Here is a 23,116-nt window from a genome sequence, read left to right on the forward strand (position 1 = left end):
AGAAAAAACTTTTGACCTAAAATTCCAAGGGCACGTTCCAGAAGTGGGATAGTCTGCAGTCCTCCATTCTGTGCTTAGCTCCTTTGCTCTTTTCAGGCACGTTTGCATAGCAGGACTATGCTGATGGTCACACATTAAAGGCATGCAGCTCTTATTAAGGGGATTGGATGCGAGGCTGGATGTGGTCCCAGTTTAACACATGTGCACCATATTTCAGCCAGCACTTATCCTCCTGCAGCCCACATGGCTGATGAGGACCACTGTGGGCTGTGCACTTTTCAACTTTGGCTGCCTGCTCTACTCAATATGCCATGTCTTATGTTCCAACATGGTTGCCTAGTAATTAAAAAGTACATTCAGAGTGGTTGATGCCAAGGAAGACTCTGATGTCAAACTGGCTATTGCAGTCAATGAGAAGGGTGTCCCATGGAAAAAGGACCTTTCTTTTCCAGAGACCTGTCACATACTTCTGCTTGGATGACTCTCTGAGAGTGCAGCACCTAGATAAACAGCTTGGTTTCTTGTATCCCAGGTAGATACATGTTTAAACAACTGCTTTAGGGGTAATTTGCGCAAACAAATTGCTATGCCGAGTGTGTGGCATGGGTGCATTGAGTTCAGCACATGTTGAAATTGGCATGTTACTGTTTTGCCACGCACTCTGCTCACAATTCGATCCATGTTTCCTGTGCCACCTACCTCTGCCAAATCTGTCATGGCATGACAAATTTGGTTACGTTGTAAGCTGCACATGGTGATGACAGCTTTGTCTCATTCTAATGTCTCCATCTATGGTTTGCTCATTTTGTATGTGTCTATTGGCCCTTTGTCCCAAACAGTTCCAAACAGTCTTGCTTTTACACCTTAATCAATGGCACTGGCCAAATAATTGATTTATTCTATCCTTTAAAAAGAGGAGATTTTGCCCAACTTGAGGTAGATATCGTATCTGCCCTGCCCTTGAAGGTGTGCTGCAAATAAATTTGATATATATATTGTAGGATCTTTAATAGCTCTCTTTATCCCACTGCCTCCGAATGACTTATTTTCCCTAAAGCTTTCTACTGCTAGGCTTTGAGTTACTGGTCAGCTGTCTTTTGCTATTTGTTCTGCTGTTTCTTCATAAGCTCTACATGAACTGTTGTAATTCATGTTCCCGTCTGCTGATTTCCCATGTCCTGTATTTGACAGTTAGTCATCTCTTGGGGCCAATTCTCACTGTTGCTTCCTCTCTCCTCCCCAGGAGAGAACAATAACTGTGTGGAAAAGAGTACTGTATGCAAAATATAAGGCGAAAATGGTGACATGAGTACAGTGGTATTTTGGGTTACAGACGCTTCATGTTACAGACGCTTCAGGTTACAGACTCCGCTAACCCAGAAATATTACTTTGGGTTAAGAACTTTGCTTCAGGATGAGAACAGAAATCGTGCGGCGGTGGCGCAGTAGCAGCAGGAGGCCCCATTAACTAAAGTGGTACCTCAGGTTAAGAACAGTTTCAGGTTAAGAATGAACCTCTAGAATGAATTAAGTTCTTAACCTGAGATACCACTGTAATTCATTTCTTCTTCTTTACACTTGTTCTAGGGAGCTGATAGATTCCTTAGATCTGAGTCACGCGTACAAGGAGGAGAAAATGGACTTGGTGGTGCTCATTCGCCTATTAGGTTTTATTTGCTGCTTCCTCTATCTATACAGATTAATCTGTGTTGGGAAAACTTTAGCTTCCTATTTGGGAAAGTGAAGCAAGCAGAGGGTATCACTTGCAGGTTCTTGTCTTCTGAATCTGAGCAGTTGCTTTCCTCACTTCAGGGCAGTGGCAAGCAATGTTGTGACAGGTTCAAAAGGCTCCAAGAGCGGCTGGTTGCCTTTCCCTGCACTTGAGCGCTTTTCTTTATGTCTTTCGGGCAGCTCATAAAACATGGACTGGATTCTTGGATTTCTTTTCTTCTTTTAAGACTCTCCTTTCCAGTAATGACTCCCACTTTATTTTGTTGCAAAGCTTCTCTCCTTTGTGGTCCTTTTGATTACAGAGCTGGCTAAGATGCTGTCAAAGGTGCAGGCCCTGTTTCATGAAGAGATTGTGCAAAATGCAAATCTCCTTTTCCATCACTCTCCTCATTTACAAGCCCAGTTTTGTATCTAACAAAATTATATGCAGAGCAGGCTCCTTGGCATTGATGAACCGTACCTTAGTCACGTCCATTGATTTCAGCAAGTCTACTTTGCATGTGACTGACTTGGCTACAACCTCCAGACTCCCCCCAGTTTGAGCCCTTTGGAGATATCAGAACCTGTGGTTATTTTGTAGACATTTGCTTTGGGCCTGGCAAAGAGGACTCAGCCTGGCTCATTGGCTGCCTCATACTGCAAACTCAGACCCTCCAAGTGTCCCTATTTTCCAGGGATGCCCCTGATTTAGAGAAGCTGTCCCAGTTTCTGATTTGATCCAGGAATGTCCCACTTTTCCTTAGGATGTCCCTATTTTCAGTGGAGAAATGTTGGAGGCTATGGAGTTATGCAACCCTTGAGTGGTCTGAAGGCAATCCTGTACAGTGGTACCTCCGTATAAGTCCACCCCATCCAGCGTCCATTTTGGCGGAGGTCCGCAGCAAACCCAGAAATACCGAAATGAGTTACTTCTGGGTTTGCCACTCACGCATGCACACGAAGTGGCACTTTGTTGAGCATCCTTTTTGTCGAGCGTCCGGGGCTCCGGAATGGATCCTGGACTCAAAACAAAGTACCACAGTATTGGGAAGTTTTTTTGAAAGGTTTAATATTTATTATGTTTTTATATATGCTGGAAACTTCCCTGAATGGCTGGGGCAATGCAGCAGTAAGATATGTGAAGTATAAATAGTAAAATTATCATTATGGAATGGGATACCCCTGTTTTCATTGCTGAAATGTTGGAGTGTATGCAAACTGTTATTGTGCCCTTTATTCAAATAAGAAGCAAATTAACCCTTAGGAATGGGACCTGGAACACATTTGCAAACTCTTAAAGTGCAGTGATACAGCTTCTGCTGTGCATGGTGTCACATTCTGTGTGAAAAAATAATAATTGTGTGAAGATCATCTGGTGTTCTGGGAAGGAACTCTCAGGATCAAACTAAACATGAGTTAAGCACAGGTTGGAATTGTTTCTCTTTACAAAAAGCAGCCACAGCAGGGGCCCTGGTCTGGATCAGGACCATGGAACCATTTTCCTGCTGGAACTCCCCCTTGAAGCTATTTGCCCTTATTTAATTCCCACCCCACCCCCAGTTGGAGTAAATAGCTGGGGGTGATTTCTCTGCAGGAAAATGATGTAGGAGGTTAAGCCCCTTTCCCCCATGTTGTGTTACTGATCCCAATGGGTGGGGGGCATTTTAGAGAAAGGAATACGGTCAATTTCAACCGCCTGCCTTAAAGAGAGGCTTAAAATCACCTCTAGTTTGAGCCATACGTGCGTCCATGCCTAAGAGAAAGGAGGTAAATGTTTGAGCTTGCTTACTTGCTTTCTGTTTTCTGCCATATAGACATAAGACGGAGTCATCTACATTTGCAGACAGAAGATGGCATGCAGGGAAGCCGATTCTACCCCTGCCATCCTCTGTCAGCTGGCTGACCCTGTGTGTTGGTTGTTCATCCATCCTGTTGCTTTTGCGCTCCTTTATTGGTTGGCTCACAATCAATCTTTCGTACTTTTTTGGGGGGGGGGTGAGAGTACCTGCTCTCCCTCCTAGAAGTTCCTGCCCTTTGTGCTGACCTCCTAGAGACAGGAAGCCAGGAAAGAGTCGGAGCCATCTGCGACTTAGAAAGAGAAGCAGTGTGGATGTGCACTCTCTGTGGCAAGCCGCACAGTTGTTCCTTGTAACTATTTCTCTGTGACAGTTGACCTAGTGCTAAGTCCTTAGCCCTCTTGCCCCCACCCCCAATTCTAATTCAGTCCATTGCTGAAATCTGTCTGGATAGCAGTAAGAAAACTCAATGCTGAAGGGATTTGCACATTGCGTTGTTTCTACCATATGTTTGTATTCGCTTAATGCGATGTGGGATTGGCCATGCACCCCTTCCCCAGAGCGGGGAGTTAAGCTGCTCAGACAGTACCGTTCCATTGGGGCTGCCCCACTCTTTGTCACCCAGGAGTTGCCAGTGAGGCAGCTTCCCTCTGCCCAGCTTCTTTGCTTCATGGAGTCAAATGATTCCACAGCAAATAAGTGGCTCCAGTTCAATTTGCACAGTGGCAAGATCCTGCCAGTCAATGGTTTGCGCAAATAAAGCTGGCTTCCCATCCATTGCTGTGTTTGCCATGTACCTAATAACTTCCTGCCATTTCACTCTTACCCATTCCATCCCTATGGCTTTCTAGGAACTCCTTAGTGAATGCTATATTGAAAATTTGTCCCTTTTTTTAAAAAAAAAATATTCTACAGCAGTTAATGAGAAAAGTAAATGCCTTTGAAAATTAACAGAAAGGAGAGAAATGTTTGGTGCAACAATATGTTAAGCTGAAAACCCTGCAGCCTCTGAAATTCTAAAGACATTCTCAAGTGACCTGAGAGAGAGGCAGAACGGAAGCCTCTTAAGCAGGAGAAGAAAACTTTCAAAGAACTGGAGGGCAGGTTTTGGCAATGGCAATGGCTGCAGAAGAACGAGGCCAGTGGAAAGCAAAGCTCCTCAATTCTCACCAGAAGAAGAACTCTGCCACTGATTTTCTGCGGGTAGTTTTGGCAAGTTTCAGTAGCTTACCTCTCCCCCAGCCCTGCTTAAAAGTAAAATAAAAAGGGCTTTGAGACAATGCTATCCAAACACTGATGCCTGGAAAGTCACCAAAGACTGCCAGTGATGCCAGTTTAGGATTCCAGGAACCTCACGTATGCCTTCAGTGTTGGATGAAGGTAGGAAGGGTGTGGGTGTGGGTGTGCATGGGGCCAGAGAGGTGGACTTGCCAGGCAGTAGAATTGCCTAATTTTGTACATGATGGGCCTCCTGCATACTATTAATAGGGGGATTTTTGCAGTGTGTAATTTCTTCCCACCAGCCCTGCACTGTTGGGAGAATCACACAGAATTGCTCTTGTGGCACAGAATTGTTGTTGTGTATTGATTATTTCAATCTTCCTAAGTAATCAAAAACTATTCTCCGCCCTCTGAGCCATGGCTGTTGTTTTGCCATCTGAAGGATCGCTCAGACAGATTTGTCTCCCCATGTATGTGCTTCTGCCATTCTTGCTTGTACAGACCCCATTTGTGGACTAATCTTAATTGCTTCTGCTGACTCCCTTTGAACCTAGATCCCTAATTAACCCATGTCTGTGCCAGGACGCATCTTGCAAATTCTGCAACCCTCTATCTCTCTGGATTTCATGCTTTGCTCTTCTAATGGGATTCTGCCTCCCCCGCACCCAGTAGCAAATCCCCTTGATTTTCCCACAGTTTCTCCAGACAATTACAGGGTAGCATCTGGGGAAGCTGGCTTATCAACAGTGCCTTAGTGGCATGCAGTTTTCTCAGTGTTGTGGCACGGAGAGAGTCCAGCAGCACACCAGAGTCATGGAACATGAATAGAGAAGGCTCTCAGTCAGTTGTGGCATGGGCTCTAGGGCTCATCTATCTTTGGTCCCGTATGTGAGGCCTATGTTTTCTGGGCAGCTAGCTCCAGACTTCCCCTTCAGAGTCTTAGGGGTAAGGAAGAAGAGGGCTGCTCTCAGAACGTAGTGCATCTCATCAGTGACGCTGATCTGGATTCAGGAGGCCAGATGGCAACTGGGGGAAGGGGGCAGGCCATTCAGGATTGCCATGGGCTTGATGGAAGGACTGGAATTGGTGCCCTATATATGCTGCGATGAGGTGATTGATAGATAACAAACATAATAGATAGAATGTCTTGAATGTGTTAGGACAACGTTCTGGGACTTTTGGGCTGGATTCAACTCACCAAGGACTCCTGCTAGCACAGTAGAGTCACTGGGGGAGGAAGGGGGGTGCGGTCCGCCCCGGGTGTCATCCCTGGGATGTGTGTGTGACATCGCTGCCCTGCCCCCCTGGGACGCTCACCGCTCACCCTGCCCTCGTGGGCAGCTAGCCCCACCCCTGGGTGCACAGCAGCTAGCTCCTTCTCTCTCCTCCCCCAATCTGCTGTGGAGGGTCAGGAAAACTCCCACAACAGATTGGTGGGAAGAGCTGGGAGATGGTTCCACCCAGCAAGCAGAAATACTTACAATGGCAGAACTATCGCCTTATAGTGTGATGTCAAATTCTACCCTCAATTTTCCACTATCCTGGTATTGACTCCTGTCCACCAAAACCACCCTCCAACCATCTCTCTGATTCTTCCTTTATTTAGCTGTAAGTTTGGCATGAAAGGCTTTCCTTCTTCCAACAAGGTGCACACCTTTTGGCAGAAACGAACCGGGAAAGAGAGAACAAGGTTGCTGGAATCTCAGCTAAGGCCCAAGAGCGGCCTGGAGAGCCTCTTGGCTTGGATCTCCTGGCTTGGAATGTGTTGTAGGTGGGCAGCAGAAGGGCTCTTTCCCAAAGGAAAGCATCGCCCAGGACCTCTGCCAAAGAGCATGGCTTTTCCTTCATGCCTGACAGGCAAGCTGGGCTCCAGCCGTTGCCATGGCAGCTAGTACCCTTCACCAAACAATGTGGGGAAACCACATGTAGATTTTCTGCTGGAGCTTTGGCTGCAGCCAGGCAGATGGCTGGGGGTCTCTTGGGCGGATGCCACCCAAACCCACATCGCAGCTACATTGACACTTTGGCCTTGGGCTTCCTGTATATATTCCCACCCTCCTTCAGAAGTGCAGCCCCTGAGCTCTCTTCTCTCACACCTCTCACCCCTCTAATCCTCTGTGTTTCGGTTCATTTTCTCCTGGCAGCTTGAACAAGGCAGAGCGTAAGGGGCACAAAAGTTTCCCGTCGAAAGAGAAGGGATTATCAGCCACTCCTGTCTCGAGTATTTGAGGCACGCATTCTCCAGCTCCTCAAGAGCCCTTTAGCTGTTACAAGAACAGCACTCCTGAGTCCGCTGTTTGCAGATATTCATGGTCCTTTGCAGGATCAAGAGGATGGGGAGCAAAAAAGGGGGTCCTCCAGGTTGATCTAAAGGTATAGTGTGTGTGTGTGTGTGTGAGAGAGAGAGAGAGAGAGAGAGAGAGAGAGAGAGAGAGGTGGCAGCAGCAGTGAGGGAGCTATCAAAGAGGTGAGCTAAGAGCTGAGTGCCTAAAGGCTCCTTCAGATTGGTGTTTTTTTGTGGGTGGGTGAATGTGCCCTAAAGGCTCATCCACACATACTTTCTTTTTCTGCTCATTTCTAGGCATAGGTCTGTGCTTTGAAGCTCTCATGGGGGTGTTCATTGATGTAAAAATTGTGCATTAGTGAGGGGATTTATACTGGACTGCTCACACATCACTCTAGTTAGTTCTGTGATGCTTCACCAATACTATTCCATTATTGATGTCTGGGGAAGGGGGCATTCTTGCACTTTGTTGTTCTTGTTTAGTCATGTCCAATTCTTCGTGACCCCGTGGACCGTAGCACGCCAGGCAACAAAAGTGGGACAAAAAATATAAAAAGCTTAAGGATTTCAGCGGGACGTTACAGGATGTCCACTGACCAGTAACAAAGCAGCATGACTGTCCTGAAACTTTTGCAGGTGCAAACAGTATTGAAAGTGGGGCCTTGATACCTTCATGACTATAGATTACAATGACTTCACAATCAAAGGACATTGGGAGGGACCCTAAATCGGGAAATCAGAGCTGAGGGGTGTATCAGAGCCAGGAAGATTTTGTGGCTCGGGCAGTGCCTCAGTCCAGAGAAGGAAGCTCCTGTCCAGGAGAACCCATTTACCAGTTTGGATGACTGAGATCTGGCCACAGTCTGAGAATATTTCACTGCCTGTAAAGCTTTCCTATGCCACAGTTCTGATAGCTCACTATGCAGGGCTTCTGCACAAAGAACCAAATGTTCCTGGTTTGACCCCCCAACAAATCTCTTCCACACTTCCTCTTGTCCTGCTGCTTTATCCTGGAGAAAACCACTCTTTAGTGCTCAAGCAGAGCAAATGGCAATTTGGGTTTCTTGCGGATTGCTGTTTGTTCCAGTTTAGAGCTAAAGAGCGCGTTTTCCCTGGGAAAGGAGAAGGGCAGGGGAGAAACCACTTTGACCCATGCTTTCTAGGCATAGGACACGTAGAAGTATGAATGAGCCCTAAGGGCTCAGAGACACTTACCTTTGCTCCTCATTTGTAGGTCTGCACTTTAACACTCCCTGTCTGTGCTTTTTTTTTTACCCCTAGCACTTTCTCCACGAAAACTTGCTCTTTACCTCTGAATCGGAGCAAATGGCAGTCTGCAGGAAACCTGAATTACTGTTTGTTCCGATGCAGTGTTAAAGAATAGGTTTTTCTGCTGCATTTTTTATTTTAAAAAAGTGTGTGGACCCTGACTGGGAAAAGGCATACCTGTGCCTAGAAAGCTTGGGTAGGTGTGGATGAGCAGAACCATATTTATGATTCTTTGAAAGTGACTTTCCAAAACATGAGCCAAATGCCATTGAAAAGAATTTTGGCCTGCATTCTCTCATCTTGGCAGAATTTGTATATCACGTACCAGATAAATGGGTATCTGTTCTGGATACTGATTTTTATGCCATACTCTACAATTCTATGATTACCCCCCCCCCCCCAGCAGATATGGTGCTGAGGCTCTTGTCCTCTTCCTAGCCTAGCTGGCATCCTGCACAGATGGGGAGCTAGCCCGATAAGCATCTAGGATGTCATGAGACAATGGAGGGATGTAGCGGTGGCTCATCATCCTCCACTTTCCCCTCACTTTTGTCTCTCGCCCCTGACAGCATCCGATATGCATTTAAGTTCAGCTGCCATGTGATGGCCGGGGTGGGTGCGTTCAACTTAGTGTTGGCAAGGGTGGGGATCCTCAGGCTCAGAGGCTTGACTATTGCCTCCTGCCAGCTTATCTGGCACTTGGGATTCATCACAGGCAACCCAATCCTGTATCCTCCTCAAGAGCTTCTGCCTATCCAGAACGTTTCCTTGATTAGTGGCAATGCCTCTTGCTTGTCTGGACAGAGGTGTGAGGAAGCACTGTAGCTCAGTGGTAGGGCATCTGCCTTGCATGCAGAAGGTCCCAAGCTCCATCCCTGACATCCCCAGGTAGGGCTGGGAGAAGACTCCCTGCCTGAAACCCTGGAGAGCCATTGCTAGCAGTGTAGACAATACTGAGAAAGGTGAACCAATGGTCTCATGTAGCATAAAGCATCTTCCTCCTCTGTGTGTGTGTATGTGTGTGTGAAGAAGCCTCCTGATTTGTGGTATGTCTGGAATGTAAAGGTAAAGGTAAAGGGACCCCTGACCATTAGGTCCAGTCGTGACCGACTCTCGCTTTATTGGCCGAGGGAGCTGGCATACAGCTTCTGGGTCATGTGGCCAGCATGACTAAGCCGCTTCTGGCGGACCAGAGCAGCGCACGGAAACGCCGTTTACCTTCCCGCCGGAGCGGTACCTATTTATCTACTTGCACTTCGACGTGCTTTCGAACTGCTAGGTTGGCAGGAGCAGGGACCGAGCAACGGGAGCTCACCCCGTCGCGGGGATTCGAACCGCCGACCTTCTGATCGGCAAGTCCTAGGCTCTGTGGTTAAACCCACAGCGCCACCCGCATCTGGAATGTAGCCTACTGTAAAAAAAAGAAGGAGGTAAGGGTAGTCTCTGTTGCCCTGCCCACTTTTGCCCTTGGAGCCCCTAGAAGCTTGCCCATGAGGGAATGTGACCCTTGGGCTGCAAAATGTGTCCCAGGGTCACTTTTAGAGTTGGAAGGGATCCCGAAGGTCATTCCGCCCAACCCCCTGCAATGCAGGAATATTCCACCCAGTTTGGGGCTCGAACCCACAACTCTGAGATTAGGAGTCCCATACTCTACCACCTGAGCTATCTATGCCTCAGGTCATGGTCCTACTTCGGATTTAGGGAAATGGATTGCTTAGATTCACAATCTGTTTTTTTAAGGGGAGAGCTGTGTCACTGGTGATGTTGGCAACTTCAGAGCTTGTGGTTCTATCCAATTTTAGTTGCTCTCAGGATACTGAGAGTATTAATTATTGAAATAAATGTGCATGACAAATATAGGCCCATCAATTTCAAAGGGTCTGTGTTGAGTAAGACATAGTTGGAAACAACCCCATGCCATCATAGGGTCTGGAGTAAACAAGTGTTTGAAACAAAACCAGGATTTCCCTTTTTTAAAAAAAAAAAATATAGCAGAGTGCTTTTAAGAAGGTTCAGTTTCCTTTGAGTAAATGAACTCTGCTGTGAACAACTCTCATGACTCAAATAATTCACAGTTAATCATTCAAGAATCTATAACTCATTAATTTGTTAATGTGCAATTAATTCACCACATTTGAATTTGTAATGCAGAACTGCTTTCACTTCAATGCAGCCTTTAATGTCTTTGAGTCCATTGCATTGGGAAGTCATGAATTAAGAACGAGTAGCTTACAAAACGCTCTGCGGGCACCTTTTCCACTGTGTACCTGCCCTTTGCTTGTGACATACTATGTTCTCAATTGCTTTGCCCATCTTGCAGATGCCAGTACGGAGGTGGGGGAACCTTACTTTGGGGGCAGGACCTTTGGGATCTGTGGCCTTTTGGCTCCTGTCATCTCTGTTTCTGTGAAATAAATTTATCAGGTGTGTGCTGCTTGACACAGCTTATAGAATATGAGCTTGAATATCTCAAAATGTGTGGTGCTTTGATGCTTATGTTATGGAGGGAACACATGCCCTAGTGAGTCAGGACATTGTGTTGTTTACTCATGAACAGAGCTACCTCCATCCATGTATTATTAGCCCAGTACACAAGGGGATTCAGACTTGGGGCATCTTTAAGGGGTCTGCTCCCTTCTAGTAACCAAGCACCTTAGGTCTGAGCAACCAGCCCACAGGGGAGACTGTGTGCAGGCAAAACTCTTTCATCCATTTCAGGTTTGGAATTCAAGATATTTTTTAACTGATTCAAGGCAGATCAGCAATTGCATAAAAATAAATGGCAATTTTTAGCTAGTTCTAACTCTGATACATTTCCGAGGTTTGCTCCAGCAACTTAAATAGTGAGGAGTATCATGGGACATAAAGTATGGATGCACGGGACCTGTCATCTTGAACAGGGATGGGGAACTACAACTGCCATCATCTCTGATCATTGGCCATTTGGTTGAGGCTGATGGAAGTTGTGTTTCAGCACCATGTTTGCTACCCTTCCTCTGGGCAAGTGAAGTTTTAGAAAAAGCCTGAGCAAGGAGGGACATGATAGAGGTGTTTTAAACTATACATGATGTGAAGAAAATAGATCTCTCTCTCTGTCATAATACTAGGACCCAGGGGCATCTAGTGATGCTGAAAGTAGGAAAATCCAGGGCAAACAAAAGGAAACTTTTCCCCACACAGCACAGAATTAAACTATGCTATTTGCTCCAGAAGATGGAGTGATGGCCCCCAACTTGGACAGCTTTAAAAGAGGATTAGACACATTCATGTCAATGGCTACTAGTCATGAGATACTTCCAGTGGCTCATACTTGTCAGATGGGCTCAGATGCCCATGCTCAGTAAATACTTCTGCTGCATCTGAATAGCACTAAGATAAACACTGGTGTGAAATAAGAGCTCCCAGTAAGTTCTAAGTGCATTAATTCCATCAAACACATTGCTGTCTTCTGTTTTGCATCAAGGTTTTAAGGAGCCAATTGCCTTTGACTTGCTGTCATCACTTTGCCTCTCTTCATTTTCTCCCATTTGTCTCTGATCTCATGGATATGTTTTTGAATTGGATTCCTTGCATTTATCAAATAGGAAATGTTCCTTAAGTTTGTAGTGGAGAGCCATTGACCCTCCATATATTGTTGGACTCCAAATCTCATCGGCCCCAACCAGCATTGCCAGTTGTCAGGAATTATGGGAATTGAAGTCCAACAATAGCTCTGTGTCTGATAGAGTAGTCACCCCTGGTTTATAGAGCTGAAGCTTTCACAGTCCTAGGCAGGGTGTAATGACTTGAGACAAAGTAGTTAAGAGTGGCAATTCAATGATCCTCATTAGTCTTCAGAGTGACATCATTGAGTTAGAATAAGTCCCATTAAACACAGCTAGCCTTGCTTTTGAGATAACATACATAGGATTGCACTCTTAGACACATAATAGTGTGCATTGGATCTGAAGTATTAAATAACTTGTGATTAGGCTGCTGTGTTTTTGTAGCTTAAATAACTGATGTGTTATTTTACTTAAGCTGAGGACCAGCAACCTGTTCATTCTGCTTGATAGCAAAGAAAGTTTGCTACCAGAAGTCAGTCTGGCGAAAGACATCACCTTGTCTCTTTTTCCCCTCTTATTCTTGAAGATGACAACTAGCTTCTTAAAACAATGCTTATAATCATAGCTGTCAACGTTTCCCCTTTTTAAAGGGAAATTCCCTTATTCTGAATAGGATTCCTCGCAAGAAAAGGGAAAAGTTGACAGCTATGTTTATAATGGAAGAGAAGTAATAGTTCATGGTGTAGTGTAGCGGGAATGCAGGCAAGAGACAGGCAAGAATGTGCAGCTCTGGGACTTTTCTCAGAGCAGGAGTGATGCTGCCATCTGCCAGGGTAATTCATAGGTCCTCCTGGCTCTGGGAAGCAACTGAGGTGATAATGAGGCTTTCAAGTTTTGCTTTGATTGTGACAGTTTAGCATAGGCTCTGTCATAGAGGAAGTTGGAGAATGATGAAAATAATCAGACAGATGCTGAATACTTCTTTCCTACTTCATGCTAGCAGTTTAAATTTTTCTTTGAAAGCTTGTTTGCATTTCTAATAGAAAGCCGAAGGCTGTATTTGAGCCAGCTGCAGATCCTTTGTTACAGCTCAGTGTACAAATTTAACTTACGCAACTAGAAGTGTTCATTGATGCTTATTCCAGGTTGACTGTGCATAGGATTGCAGACATGCCACGTGGCTGATTGGAGGTATGAAACCAGGTCTCCCAGCCAAATTCCAACACACTAAATCACAACACCACCCTTTGCTAGGTCACTATTCTATGCACTTCAGCCCCCAGCTTCTCAGGACTGACCCATTCTCCTCAATGGAAGCAGCAGCATGAGAATAGTCAAATAACTGGACTAACAAGCATACTGCACAGAAGAAAGAACATTGGGTATTGCAGTAATTGATACAAATAACGTATGTTGTTTTGTATTTTCAGTATTGTTTCTACAGGGGTAGCTGTGTTAGTCTCTTGCAGCAAAAACAACAAATATGTCAGCAGCTTTTGTGGACTACAGTCCACTTCTTCAGATGCATGGAGTGAGATCCTTTGCATTATCCAGTGCAGCATTAAGTAACTGTTCTGTTGGTGCAATGATTTCCATTTGTGCCACGGGACTTTTTCTCCTCTCACTATGTATCCCTTTTGCCTTCTTCAAGTTGGCTCTGGAGGATTTTGGGAACCCCTGGAACAAATTTAAGGGGTGTGCAAGAGGAAGGGACTGGGAATCTCGTTGCACAAGTGGACAACCTTGCACTGATGGGACGGTTATTTAGTGCTGCGTTAGACAAAAGCCTTAGTTGTCAGGTATGTAATGTGCAAGGGCTGAATTGCAATACATGAAGAGGTTCAGTGTGAGCACTTGTGGACTGAACTGAGACAAATGCTCTTTTTTTGCACATTATATGTGTTAATTGGCTTACCAGTTCCAGGATGCCTGTTTTTTGTGAATTATGTAATTATCACAGCCTGTACTTTCCTGTTTTTTATTTCCCCCTGACCTCAGTGTTTACATTCCCCCCTCTCCAGCGCAGCTGAACCATGTATATACCTGAACTGAGGACCTCACTGCATGCATCTGATGATGTATTCCATGAAAATTTAAGTCATAATAAAATTGCTAGTCCTTAAGGTGTCACAAGAGCATTCCCTATTTTCATTATCACTGTCACCGTGTTTGCTGTTTATTCATTTGTTCAGTCACAAAATGCAATTTTAAAAAGAAGAGGAAGCTTTTACGTAGCCCTGTTGTCAGCTGACAGGTAGGCTGCAGTGTCCCTTGCCCTCTCTGAGCTGGGAACATCATCTTTGTCAGGGGAGGTGCGGAGTGTAGCATTGCCAAGTCTGCCTCTTTCCCTTTCTGTGTCTCAAGGAAAAAGTCCAGCCCCTCTAGATGCTTTGTTTAGTAGTTGTTGCCATGGAGACCCTGAAGCTATGGTGAAGCAGCCATCTTTTCCTGGAAGGTGGGTGGGCTGCGGGGCTGCGAGAAGAAGCGTAGTGGGAGAGAATTCAACTTCACCTTTGTTCTCTGACAGGAGGGTCTCAGTTTACATGACAATTCAGCAAAGGCCAATATTGTGGACTGTCAGCAGAAGAGTCCTCCCATGTTCGGGCAACTGAGGGGACAGTGGCTCAGAGTGGTTTGCCATGAGGCTGTTTTGAGATATTCCTATGGTGAGGAAAGCAGAAAGCTAATTTTTGCATCCAAGTAGAAATCTGTCCTCGGAGGTCATAGATACCTTATGCTAGGTAGTTTGATTAGCTGTCATGTAGATCTTAGGAAGTATCATGGGACTGTCTCTCTGGATGGCCTGCCTGCAGTTGAAGGAATTGAAGCACAAAAACTCCAGGAAATGGATAGTGTCGTATTAATTCTTGTCTGCCTAACAATTCTTAAGTCTTGTTTAAGTCTTAGTTTAAGAACTACCATAAATCATCTAGGGTTGATCAGGCCACACATAGGATAGGTAAAGCCACCCCACACATCAGCTGGGAGGGTATTATAGAGCCTCCTGTGTATCAAGGAAGGGGGTGTCTGTGAGGCAGGGAGCTCCCAGGAGCACTCAAGTGTATAGTTAGCATTAAGCAACCACAAAAACCATTCTTCTTGAGGATCTAGGGCAGGGGTAGGGAACCTATGGACAACCCCATGTTGCTGAACTACAACTCCCATCATCCCTGACCATTGGCCATGCAGGCTGGGGCTGATGGGAGTTGGATGCTAACACCATTTGGAGTGCCATAAGTTCTGGACCCCAATCCAAACTACTGCTTTTTTTGCATGTCCCAGGAGGACAAGGAAATCACCCATTTCACTAAAAGGATGCAATCTGGCTTTCCAGTGTGGGTTGTGAAATAGGCAATCTAGGAGTTGCTGGGGAATGAGGGGAGTTTTTCATTTCCGCACAGTTGTACATTTTTTGAACTGGATGGGAAATAGACTCCTTATCTGCTCAGCAGAAATATTCACTAAACACCACAAGGAGGCTGTTTTCAGAGGGAAATAGAGCTTAATTACTGTTGGTGTTGTAGTTATTATTATAATTAACTCCAGTTGACTCAGCATAGTCATTACACTGTTAAGTATTTATGCACCAACCAAAATTCCCTGGTGGTGTTCTCTTATTACTGGGGTGTTGGTCATGTGTATACAGTTGCAAGGTGAGGGGGACAGAGATTCAGGTGTTGCCTGCACAAGGCATTGCTTTCAGAGAGGAAGGCTGAGACCCTATGCATGGAGCAAACAAAACCAAAGTACAGAACAGCCATGCACTAGGTCTAGGATGAGGCAGTTTGAGGGTTGGTCATTGAAAATGACTATATTCCAGTGTGATCTATGGGTGGGCGAGAGGGATTAATCTTGCTTTAGAGTTGGACTGGGCAACCTGTGGCTCTCCAGATGTTCTTGAATGACGACCCCCATCATTTCTGACCATTGGCCATGTTGGCTAGGGCTGATGGAGTTCTGCAAGCTGTGGAGGGGCACAGATCCCATGTCTGCCACAGGTTCTATTCCTTTTATCGGGTTCAAGGAAAGACTCCTGAATCAATCAATCAATCAATCAATCAATCAATCAGAGATGTGTTAATAGATAGGAAGAACACAGCAGTTCTTTACTCTTGGGGGGGTGTCACCTCATTTGAATTGATCAGTGCTCACTTTCCAATGCTGTGTCCTAGACAAAATATTTAATCCCTCTTTCCTCCATACACCATGACCTGTAGGTCCTTGCCATGGCTTGTCATTCTGCGCCAAGTGAGTTCCTTCGCTTTGCTGGCTATCAGGCTGTGGCTTTCTGCTGGAGGGCCTTTGCTCCCTCCCTTGCCTGTTCCTCAGCATTTCTGTGAATTCCAAGCTGTGATCCCCCCCCCCAGATGCAAATGTATTTCTTTGTATATAATGTATGACTTACTGAGCGCTGTCCCTGCAAAGTGCTGCCCCAGACAGCTGTTCAGATGCATCTTATCATAGTGCTGAATCTAGACTAGACACTTAACAGCCCAGGGCCCTATCAGCATTGGGCTTGTTAATCCTAGTGACCCACAGTTCTAGCCCATTCTGATATCTTATCCCACCCCACTCCTACAAATATATCTTTTCATTTTTGTCATGGAAGCTTGTTAGCTTCTTTTAATTTTGCTTTTGCTTTTGACATTTTGAAGTGCCTTCAACTGTCATGATGATGACAAATATCCTTTAAAAAACAACAGCACCCATCCCTGATAGTCACATTTCCAGAAGCCTAAAATCAGGAAGGAAACATTACAGAATTGGCAGTTAACTAGAGTGCAGTACCAACATTAGGAGAGGTTTGGGGTGGAAGAGAGCAAGCAGTACATAGTCATTCCAATTTTTTTTGGAAGTGCCTTGATATCATTCCAGTAGCTGACTCAAGAAAAGTAGTATTAGGGCATAGATAGATTGATAAATAGATATCCTAAGGTCCAGGGCAGTAGCCATGTTGTCTGTCTCAGTGAAAACAACAAAGAGTCTTGTGACACCTTTAAGACTAACAGATTTATTGTATTATAAACTTTCATGGGCTAAAGCCCATTTCTTCAGATGCAGGAAGGTATTGTGCAACAGATAGAAACTTGGACCTTTCCTGGATTATAAAGCTTTACAAAACTGTTTGGAACTGCCTTACCAGCCAGTTACTGTCTCCCTTGCCATGTGGCAGTTCTCCATGGTTTCAAGGTGTCAGTGTGGCATAGTGCTTGGAGTCTAGAGTTCAAATCCCCACTCAGCCATGAAGCCCACTGGATGATTTTGGGCCAGTCACTGCCTCTCAGCCTAACCTGTGGGTGAACTGGATTACCAATGCCCTTCCCCCATGCCTAAGGAGGCTTGTGCAACATCCTTCATTGTCTTCCAAAACAGATTTTAAAAGTTTCTAAACTCCAAATCTCCTAACTCCCCTCCCCAGATTACAGTGCTACAAGCAGCAACCATCTGGAGGTTAGTTCCCACAGAGGAAATTGAATCAGTTTTGAGACAGACAGGAACACATGAATTTCAGCAGGAAATCAGAGATGAGAGACGATGCCACTTCCGAAATGCATGAAAGCATTCAAGAAGGACAGCCTTATCAGTTGGCACTTTGCAACACATAGGGGTGTGTAAAGAAAAACAGGCTTATCTCTCATAGATGGTTCTTCCTGACTTCTGCAGCTTCAGTGGCAGAGCTCTGTGTTTAAATCTTGATTTGCCACAAGGAGAAGCCGGGATGTCTGTGTGCCCCCTGTCCCCAGCAAAAAAGGGCACACGAATGAGCGCAGAACCCTCTGCAGCTTGCTTCTGCTTCTGACGGCTGGGCTCATTTCCAGTATCAGAGCCTGGCTATCAAGACATGGCCTGGGGGCATTTGATGCCCCTCACCCCACCCACTTCCGTATTAAAATGAGACCCTTTAACCTTCATTCTATGCAATTGTGGCAGATCTTGGTTTATACACACGTGTCTGCTTCTGCCACACATTGTTTGGCCCTCCACCCCCTTCTCTCCTGGAATCTTGTTAGCAGCATGTAGCTAAATAATTGCAGGGTTTCATCCACATTCAGTTTGTAAGGCAGAAGCTGGTGGAATGGGCCTCAGCAGCCTTAAGAGTCATTTGATGGGTGGCATTAAGCAGTTGCCAGGTAAAGGCTGCCAGCCGGCAGGATTCTGAAGCTTCTGCCTTGACAGATTCTTCCATCTTTTCTCTTGCACTAAATAGCTGGATTCTTTTAGTTCTGCAGATCTTCATTTCCTTGTTGGAAACATTTTTTAACAGAAAAAGTTCTCTTTCTCCTCCTTTCTAGAAGTTCTGGCTCCAAGACCCTTGGTTTTCCTCCCCCGAAGGTAAAGCAGTAGTATTATTTTCATCTGTGGATCAGAAATTTAGGCAAGAGGTGGGCAAACCTCAGGCTCGCCTGGTTTTCCTATAACCCAAAGATCTACCAACCAGAGCCAGGGGCAACACTTAGAATTAGAAAACCCCGAAAACAGAAATTAGAAAAAACAAAACGAGGTGCTAGAAAATGGTTTCCAATACCAGAGCTGGACTGATCCCATAGTCCTTTCGCACAAAAGTCCATCCCTGATTCTCTTTCTTCATTTCAGCAGTGTAATTAAGATGGGGAAAGTCATTTTGCTATTCCTCCTGAGAGTTGGAAGTCCTTGTTGATCCACTGCAAATCGCCCAGACATCTACCAGTAGATCCCCATCTACCTTCTGACCACCCTACTGGAAATGGGATCAGCATCTTAACCCCAGGCTACAGTGCTGTAGTGAGACACTTGGGAGCATGTCTTACTGAGCTCAGTGGGACGTCTGAGTAAACATGTATGGAATTGTGCTGCAAAAGTGCCTCAGGTGTGGATATTTTCTTGGATCTAAAAAACCCACATCATGAGCGCTCACTGCAAAGAATGCTCAGTGCAGAGACTGTTTCCCTTCCCACAGCACAGTTCTGCCGCAGCTTCGCTATATCTCTAGTCCAGGCTTTGAGAGCCGCTGCTCTGGGCTCCTCTTCTCTTTGTGCCACGCACAGTAAAATCTGAAATACAACTGAAGTGTATTTAATCGAAACTGGATGGGGGTTGAGACACTTTCCCAAGGGAATTCTTCAGTGTGTGTGCAGGGGAGGCAGGTTTCCAGGGATAGTTATAGCTCCTGGCATCTACTCAACCAGTGGATTCCTGCCATAGCTGAGATTAAAGCAGTTAATTATTGACAGTATTTGATTAAACTGGAGGGCTGGACAGACCAATTGCATCCTGCTTTGAAAGTGAGAAGGGAGGGAGAAGCCTTTCTACTAGGGTCTAGGCCAATATTCTGATTTTTCTCTCACCTGCTGAAGGGCAGGAAGCAGTGGTAGCTACCTGGTTTTACCTGGGCATTTCCTCTCCTTGTTTCTGGCAAGCAGCTGGTCTCCAGCGATCTTTGCTTTTGGTTTCATATGCTAGGAGGTGGAATGGATTGAACAGATGAGATGGGAGACATCCCCCCCCCCCATCCGTGGCATCTGTATGTGAGAGAGAGGAGAGATGTTGCATTCATTACTGCTTAATTGGGCATGGGAATTGATAGTCCTGAAATTGTATATCTTCTGGAGAAACAGCTTTATGCCATCTTGTACTCACCATGTCTTTGATTTGATAGTGGGTAGTCATTGCTATTGTTGTTATAATTATTTTGTGTTTTATTCCCCCCCCCCCAACGTCATCTATGTGCTTAGCACTTTACAAAATTGCATAAGCAAAAAAAGAGAAAGGCCCCAGCTATATGTGTGTGGTTAGGGTGGTGTTGTACCTCTGTGTGTGGAATGCTGTTACCTAGTGACTTGCCAGTTCAGCGCAGTATCACAGAATACCTTCAGTTCCCAGTTGTGGTTGCCAGGTGGCTCCAGCCCTTTGGCTAACAACAGGATGGCCTGAGTTTCCTCCCCTGCTTCCTGACCAGGCAGCTCATTTGTTTTTTCTCCCCTCCCTTTGTTTCCCTTTGCTTGAGCCAAGCACTGGAGAGACAGAAACAAGGACCATCCTTCCTGCCGTTTTGTTTGCTCTGGGCTACCTGTTCCACTCTTACGAAGGATGCATCATTTTCAATGCCTCGCTTTTCATTGGCCACAGCTTTTGCGTGCTTTATTGAGCCTCATCAGTAACAAAATGCTACCTTTGGTTTCCCAGATACAAGCCCACTTTTTCCGCTGTAGTACAGCAAACTCCCTTCTATTTAGACATACTGGAGGGATATGGATTTCATTCACACTAGAGATGGATCTGGAACACAGAAGGACAAAACATTAGTAGAGGGATGATATAGCCATGTCCCTCTCAGAGAAGGATAATAAAACTTTTACTATATTTTACTGTAGTATTTTGTCTGTGCAGGCAGAGCTTGCTGTGATTATCTTACAATGGTCATCCATTTATATCCTTTTGTATTCCGAAGAGATGGTGCATCTTTTTATTAGTATCCTGTTCGATACACCTAGTATTAGAGATTCAAATATGCAAACCCAATCCTACAAGAGGAGAATGTGAACCTGTTCAGAATAGGTTGAATAGGTTCCTAGACTGGACCACCAACCAACCGCTCTGTCTTGTTGGGAGTGAGTTTCAGTTTAGCTGCCTGCATCCAGCCCCCTGTTGCACCATTCCATAGTAGAGTCCAGTGCTTTTTTTCCTTAAAATATGTTTAGGGGTACTGTCATTTTGACTCAAGAAAATCACCATTTTATAGTTCAAATTGGGAAAAATAAATACAGTAAATTGGCAAAAGTACAAAGATTCAAAACAAAATGTTTAGGGGTATGCATCCCCTTGCATCCCCCCCCCCCAGAAGAAAAGCAGTGGCTGAGTCAGTATCATCAGCATTCCTTCCCCAAACCCTTGAAATAATCTCCTCTATGGATCTTATGCAAACAACAAGTATGGGGGATGAGATGGCACCATGTGGCACTCCACAGGCATCTCCTGCAAGGTGGGGCAGTAAACCCCCAGCACTGTTTTGTGCCATCTCACTACTGGGCAGGCCAAGCAGTGGCCCCAATACCCAACACTGACAGGTGGCTCAGAAGGAGACTATGATTGATAGATGTAAATGCATCCAATAGGTTCAGGAGAAAGATTTGGGGCTCATCCACACTTCTATTCACCCTGTGGCTAGAAAGCATGAGGCCAAGTGATTTCTCCCTTGCCTCTCTCCTTTCGCAGGGAGAACCATTCTTTAGCTCTAAATCGGAACAAACAGCAATCCCCGGAAAACCCGATTGCTGTTTGCTCCGATTGAGTGCTAAAGAGTGGTTTTCCCCAGGGAAATGAGGAAGTGTGGATAAACGCTCACTCTATCCACCCAGTAAAAATTTATGCAGATGCATGGCCAAGGCCATTTCTGATCCTCAGGTGGGTCTGAAACTTGACTTGACTTTAAAAGCAGATCTTTCAGGACAAGTTAAGAAGGTTCTAGCCATGAATGGAGAAACCATGCCTAGATCTTTCCTCTCGGCAGAGAAGCTCTGAGAGAAAACCTCTGCTCCTCACCTCAGTGCCCTGTTAATGACTCTGACCTCTTGCAGAGGGGAGGGGGCCCTCGGCTCCTCTAGCAGGAGGAGTTTCATTAATGAGATGGCAGTTGGATAATGGAAGCAGGTCACAACATCAGGAATTGTGGAGCGAAGAGGGTCTTTAAAGGGATGGGAGGAGTGGGAGACGATATCTGCTCGCAGACATAATTTACTGCAATGTCACATCTAGCCCAGTGCGGTTGCAAACAGTAAATACTGACTGCAATAATTAGAAAGGACTTCTTGGATAGTTTGGCGTATTTTGATTTTTTTATGCTGGTTTTCTGAGAGTTGCCTCATGCTGCGTTACGACTAAAGGTGGGCCCCCACATTTCTGCCTATCGGCATTTCTCGAATGTTCCTCTCAAAAAGATGGCGCCACATGTTTAATAATTTTAGACAAGTATTCATTTGTGTAAAAATATGTCACAACATGCTCCTGAGAGGAATGGCTGCTTGGGGCTTCTGGGAACTCGCTTCAAAATAAATTCTGCTCTGCTTTTTGGGCAAAGCCCTGTTTCCTGGATGTTTTCGGATATTTGTTGCCCTTCCAACACCTACAGAAGAATCCCAGGGTAAAAGCTTGTTTGTCACCTTCCCTGTTTGGAACAGGTGAAGTGCCTCTGAGGGTAGAAGCGGATGCAAAATGTGTCTTGCTCCCTTGTAAGATCAGGCACAACATTATGTGTGACATTACATTATTGCTTTCTCTCTTTCCACTACCAGCAGCAGACAATGAAGCACAAAAGTGTGATGGGATCACATCACACATCATATTTGGTCCTGGTCTGCACATGCAGCCAAATGAGGTGATAATGAGCTGGAGGAGTCCTGAGGTGGTGGAACAGACTTGAGGGAGTCCTGACATTTTTGAGTGCTTTCCTTTAAAAAATAAAATAACTTATCAGGGATGGTATAGTAGTGGTTTTCCTCTATCGGCAGGGGATTCAAAGGTTTGGTTTTTATTTGCAAGAAACTCGGTATATGGGGAAACAATTCAATATTACAAGGTCTGTCCCACCCAAAATGGCAGTCTGGAGTAGAACAGTTGACTCGTATTACCTCAGGAAAAACCATCTGATTCTGCTGCATTCTCTTGCAAAAAGAGAGCTTTTTTGGTGATGGTTCTCCCACAGATGGGATGCTTTCTGTTGGGAAGCTTGGCTGGCACCCACATTGTTGTCTTTTTGGCACAAAGTTAAGGCTTTTCTGTTCTCCTAGGTCTTTTAAGATCTGGATTTACATCCTTACAGTATGGATGGTGGTTTTAGTGTATTTATTTGTTGGCTGTTTTAGTTCTGTCTTGTATAGTATATCCTATCATGCTGGTTTTGTATATTTATATGCAGTACATACTGGCTGGTTTTATATTTGTATGTCTCCCCTCTGGTTGTGTCTGTGGTTTCACTGTAGTATGTTTTTATTGTGTTTCCTTTTTATGCTATATGACACCTAGATAATTTATTTTATGAGGCATCTCATAAATGTAAGAAATAAATGAAACAGATAGTGGCATTGTAACTGGACATCTTCTGTAAGAGGGGAGAAAGTAATATGCAAACTCCGTGAGCTCGAGGTCTCTTTGAAATGTCATTTCCGTCCTAAGAATCTAGATTGTTTTTTTATTATATTTACATTCTGCTTTTCTTCCATGATGAAACCCAAGATGGCATGCATGCGATTTGGCCATGCCTGAAATGCCCCTGAATGTAGTTAACGGGTGCCTGATCTGACACTGGTAGTTATCAG

At 45.1% G+C, this 23,116-nt stretch overlaps 1 protein-coding gene across 4 annotated transcripts in view; it reads left to right on the forward strand.

Annotated features, from left to right (window-relative positions):
* The window catches only part of CELSR2 (cadherin EGF LAG seven-pass G-type receptor 2), a 112,296-nt gene that overhangs the window by 15,656 nt on the left and 73,524 nt on the right, over positions 1-23,116 (forward strand). The window lies entirely within an intron of this gene.

Source organism: Podarcis cretensis (assembly GCF_951804945.1).
Source record: "Podarcis cretensis genome assembly, chromosome: 6".
Taxonomy (NCBI): domain Eukaryota; kingdom Metazoa; phylum Chordata; class Lepidosauria; order Squamata; family Lacertidae; genus Podarcis; species Podarcis cretensis.